The following is a 5,996-nucleotide window of genomic DNA, read 5'->3' on the forward strand; positions in this document are numbered from 1 at the left end:
CAGCCCCTCCTCTCTGCTCAGCCCCTTTCCCGGGCCAGGAGGTCACCTGATCCCTTTGTCTCCAACACCTTCAGCTGGCACCTTTGCAGAGGAGGGGCCCAGGCCATCAGTTGCTAGGAGACAGAGTGCCAGGCATTTAGGTGCACTGGCCCTTTGCTCTGCCAGAGACTTAAGAACTGCCATGGGGACACTGAGGCACCAATACAGTATTCAGAGAAAACATTAAGAACTTTCCCAGTTCGTCACACATGGCTTTTAGCAGGTCGTGGCCTCTCGATGCACCAGGTCATGAGGCTGTTATAGCCTCCCAGGTTATGCTAGAAATGCTGTCCCTCTTGCATGGCTCCATAAACTGGCTTAGGAATTGGGAGTCATGGAAAAGCCAGTCCCATGTCTATCCCATCCTTGTAACTGAGCCATCCCCGATCCAAACTCAGCGCCAGAAGTGGAGGAGCCAGATGGCAGAAAAAGGCACATCGGGTTATTTATTTAACCCGTGCCACCTTGGTTACAAATGATCCACCACAGGGCTGCACGCAGCAGGTCTGGCTGTACCCCTTGCTGCGGGAGGTTACTAATGAGAGATTGGGTGAAACATTAAGGCAGCTGTTTTAGTGTTAATTAATGGCTGTTAAATGTGTTACCTGCTCAGGGAGGGATGGGGGGAGGCTTTTCCAGAGAAAGAATTAGACTCAATCTATTTGTCTGTCTATCTATGATCCAGCTAGTCACACCAGTCACACCATCATCTGTCTCTTCTTCCATTCTTCCAGTGGAAAGCTCCTCTCCCACTCAGGCTATGTCTATCCTGCAAGCTAGGGAAGTGGTTCCCAGCTCATGTAGACAGACTCACACTAGCTCTCATTGAGCTAACATGCTAAAAACAGTAGTGTAGTCACAGTAGCACAGGCAGCCGTGGGTGGTGGCAGGAGCTATCTGTGGCAGGTGCCTGGCGGCTGCCAGTGCTGCTCTGGCTATGCTACTATTTTTAGTGCACTAGCTCAGATGAGAGCTATCATGCGTGGGTGCGTTTACACAGCAAGGAGGATCCAGCGGCTGCAAGTCTCAGAGCCTGCATCTACAGACTCAGGCTCACAGGGCTCAGACTATGATGCTAAAAATAGCTGTGGAGCTGTTCGGGCTCAGGCTGGCGCTTGGGCCCTGAAGCCCATCCCCACTTTTTAGTGGTGCTCTGTGCAACCTGAGCATCACAGCCCAAGTCATAGTGTGGACATAACTTCAGATTGTTCTGCCCTGCGTCCTCATCTCCAGTCCCTGCTGTCCAGGACAGATACTCACCTGCCTCCTGTTTGTTCCCCTTGGGGCAAGTTCTGCAGTGCCTCCTTCTGGCTGGAATAAAAAAAGATTCCCGGGATATCCCTCTCTCTGTGCAATCTTCTTCAATTGCACCCCTGGAGCTAGGACAGGGACTATCCTAGATCCTCTTCACTCCACCTCTGTCCAGTTCTCTGCAGTGACCTAGTGATGGACAGAAGATGGTTTCCCCTTTTTGTATTCCCCAGTTCTGTGTACGTCCCTTTGGGTTCAACTGGTCACCATGACCCCTTCTGGATGGGACATACAATGGTCCCCATTACATTTCCAGCTGTGCTCCTTGCTGGCTGGGATGGGAACTAGTGTGTTCTATGTAATTTATATTCCCTGTGGCCCTCCCTTCTGGCTGGGATTGAGATGGATCCGTCCCCTGTGTATACATTTTGGAACTGGTGTTCTTAATGCTCTGAAGTCTAATTGCTTCTCTTAGCAGACAGCTCCACATAATGACTCTAGTGTTTTGAAATGCTGAAAAACAGCTGTATATCAGTAATATCTCGGGAGCTAGGTCAACTGCTCTGCAGTAAAACTCCATCCTGCCTTTCATATCCCATCAGCGCAATGAACAAATCGGACTTTGCTCCGAATACTAAACGCCACAGTAAAACTACAGACTGAGTTTCCTCCAGTAGTAACAGGCCTTGCTTTGGACACACACACAGTCACTTGTCATTCTTTAGCTTGAATAATCTTTGGAATTTGATACACACTTTAGCTCCTGTATTACTTCTAACATCTTTTTCAAACCGGTCTGGAGATTTACTGAGAAGACACTTGTAATAATTATTAATGAATCTTAGTATTATTTTAGAGCACCTAAAGGCACTAGCCAGGCCACAGTTGCAATGTACAAGGCCTTGTACAAACCTACAGTAAATTTTTGGTAAGCTTTTCCTCTCCTTATTTCCAGTGCAAATCCAGCATCCCTTCCGCTCTGATGTGCAGTATTTCAATTGAGCGCTAAAGACAATTTAAGAGGGGCAAACTTCTTCTTTTCCCATGACTGTGCATTACTTCTGCTGCCAGACCTGCCCAGCTCTGATTGAGTCCTTCAAAAAGAGCTTTTTTTTTCTGCATCTGCAGCTTACTTTTTTCATCTCTTGTTTTAGAGTGAAAAGAGGAAAAAGACAAAAAAAAGCAATCAGTTTTGAAGGGTTTCCTCTCACTCCCCCTTTACACGTATATTCTGCAAAACCAGGGTCTATTTTTCCCTGGCTAATTAGCGCTGCAGATAATAAGCTGGTTTCACAGAGTTAGCATGGATCAGCGTCTCAGTTAACTGGGTTAATTACACAGTGAATGGGCATTTGTTTCTGTAAAGACAAACTGCCAATGAGAACGGGCCTGGGCTTACCCAGCAGTCTCTGCAGTACTGGAGGAAGTAGCAACAGCAGCTAGAATAGCTCTTGCTTTTGGGGGGATTTGGTCCCTTTTCTTTTTTAATGGAATCATGTACAATTTTGGAGGTGGAATGTGGCTCAGCTGTTTTGGAGAAACTGCTGTCAAAGAGACCTGGGAGGTCTAAACTAATCTATCTATCAGTGTTTAATGCAACGTCCATCACGGAGGTAGCCAACCCTAGACAGAGTTCTGGTTTCCTATCAACTTTGTCCTGCCCTTCTGGTCTAGGCTGTGTCTCTGATTCACTGAGTGACCTTGGGCAAAATCATTTCACTTCTTGGTGCCTCATTTTTCCCCATCCATTGAATGAGGATAATACAAAAGTGAGTCAAGTTTTAACGTGTTTCGAGGTCCTTGGATGAAAGCGAGTAATGTAATTGGATGTATAATTTAGGTATTATTGTCAGTGTGAAAGGTTGGCCCTGGGCTCCTGCTAGGCTGTTGTCATAACATTTCTTCCCAGATCTGGACCTTAGCATCCAAAATATGGGTGTTAGCATGAAAACCTCCAAGCTTAGGTACCAGCTTGGACCTGATAACGCTGCCACCAGCTAAGAATTATGCAGTGCCTAACTCACTGTGGTCTCCCCAAAACCTTCCCTGGGGGACCCCCAGACTCAGATTCCTTGAGTCTCACAACAAAGGGAAATAACCCCCTCCCCTTGTTTCCTTGTTACTTCCTCCCAGGCTCCCCTCCCTGGATGACCCTAGGAGATTCCCTGCTTCCAGTCCTGGAAACACAAGTACTGAGAGAGCTAATCTCTCCCCCTCACCCAGAGGGTATGCAAAGTCAGGTTTAGTAAATCTAACACAAAGAGATTTTCCCCTTGACTTTTTCCTTCCACCAATTCCCTGGTGAGCTGCAGACTCAATTCCCTGGAGTCCCCACTAAAGAAAAAACTCCAACAGGTCTTAAAAAGAAAGCTTTATATAAAAAGAAAGAAAAAGACATTAAAAATAGTCTCTGTAATAAGATGACAGTATACAGGGTCAATTGCTTAAAGGAAAAAAATGAATAAACAGCCTTATCCAAAAAGAATACAATTTAACACATTCCAGCAACTACACACATGTAAATACAAAATAAAACAATATAAACCTATTGTTTTACTATCCTTGTACTTACAACTTGGAAACAGAAGATTAGAAAGGCAGGAGATAGAAAAATCACTCTCAGAGCCGAGAGGGTCAGACCCAAGACAAAGAACAAAGAACTCACACCCAAAACTTCCCTCCACCCAGATTTGAAAAAGTCTTGTTTCCTGATTGGTCCTCTGGTCAGGTGTTTGGTTCCCTGTGTTAACCCTTTACAGGTAAAAGAACATTAACCCTTAGCTATCTGTTTATGACAGCTGTTAATAAAGAAAACCATTGGCCAGAATGGGAGTTTCCTCTATATCTCCAATATGATTTTAGAGAGGATATAAAGCATCAATGGTGTGAGGTTTTTGTTATGTCCATGTAGATGGATAGGGCATGGCACTGGACTGGGAGTCAAGAGATCTGGGTCCTGATCTCTGCCATTAACCAGCTGCTTGACTGTATCTCTCTGTGCCTTTGTTTCCCCTCCTGCCCTTTACTGAGCTTGTCTATTTGGACTGTGAGCTCTCTCAGACAGGGATCATTTCTTGCTACGTCTCTGCAGCACACCTTGCACAATGGCACCCTGACCTCAGTTGAGGCACCTAGTTCTTGTCATAATACGAACAATAAATAGTAAAGGTCAGAGCATCTTGTTGCTCCACGCCTAACACCGTGGGGGTGCCTGATTCAAGAAGAGGCATTACCGCAGTACAAATACAAATAAACAATAGTAATCATTCATTATAACAGAGAAGCCAAAGAAACATTTTTTCTGAAGACTGGTTAGAATGTTATGGATTTTCAGGGACACCTGCAAGGAGCAGCCCAAGTTCTGTAGAGCACTCTGATAAATGGAAGGGAGCAGGTCTTGGCTTGTTCAGCCAATACCTTAGACTGACTATCTGGTACATCTGCCCAAAAAACGCTGCAGTGGATCCTGTGAGCCTTCACTGCTCAGATGGTCTGGTCAGCACTAGGCATAACCTGTAAGAAACAGCAGAGCCCTGGAAGGTGAGCACAGCACACCTGGTTGCCACAGGACTTTCTTGGATGGACTCAGCTGGCTTCTGGGTGTTGGAGCTGGGTACCTGTCCGCTAGCAAAAAGGCAGGGAATGCTAGTGGGTATCACTCTTGTGAGTGCAATGAACCTGGATGTCTGTGCCTCAGTCAGTGATCAAGGCATGGTGGGTGTGCCATGCCAGGAAATCACCCAGATGGCTTTCCTGTGTACACCCAGCTGGCTTTCTAGCTGACCAGAACTACAGAGCATACAGAACACAACTGATGGGAGACTGTCTCCCTCAGCAGCTGCTAAGGGAGACAGCTGCACAAACCAACCACTAACTGCCAGGGGTTAGGAAGAAACTTCATGTACAGGCAGGTGAGCCCATAACTGTCCACTACTGGGTTTCTTGCCCCTCCCTCTGAAGCAGTTGGTGCTGGCCATCATTGGAGACAGGGCACTGGACTAGAAGGAACTTGTGTGACAATTTCTATAGGTTGCTTCTCCCTGAGGGACTGAATGGCCTCTGGGCTTTTTCTCTGAGGAGTTGTCTTCTGTTGGATGATGCTGGAAGTGTTCTGACAGAGGATGGAGGTCCACACAAAGAAGCACCTGCCAAGGGATCCGTCTGCTGTTTAGCATTCCATCCACACTTATTAGCAGATATTACTTGCCATCCTGAGCCCTCTTCCCCTGTCCCTTCCCATCCCCTATCTTCCCTGGCACCCTGCATGTTGTGCCATTATTCATCAATGCATCTGAAGAGCTCATGTTCTCTCTTTGGCTGTTGATCTGGTAACTGGGCCCTGAGCAGAAGCCCCATTCATGCCTCCCATTGACAGCTTTGGGGTTTGTTCAGTGGCACGGACACACCATGTAGCCTGAACAAACAGAAGACTCACTCTCAGCTGACCTTCAGGGAGAGCTGGAGAGTATTCGACTCTTTGCTCTTTGTCTGTCTCTTTGCTTGTTTTCCTGTGTATAGGCACGTCAGTATAATCTGGCATCTCAGCCTGGAGCCAGAGCCCGGAGCAAATCCCAAACTGTAGCCAAGCAGCCAAATGCAGTCGCCCTATTATAGTCCTTACCTTGCTGGCTGAGTGTTCTTGGTCAAGCTATCACCACTGCAGTGAATGGAGCGATGCTGCAGGAAGACAAGAAGCTCTGTCCCAT

This window comes from Gopherus evgoodei, chromosome 19, assembly GCF_007399415.2.
Source record: "Gopherus evgoodei ecotype Sinaloan lineage chromosome 19, rGopEvg1_v1.p, whole genome shotgun sequence".
NCBI classification, from domain to species: domain Eukaryota; kingdom Metazoa; phylum Chordata; order Testudines; family Testudinidae; genus Gopherus; species Gopherus evgoodei.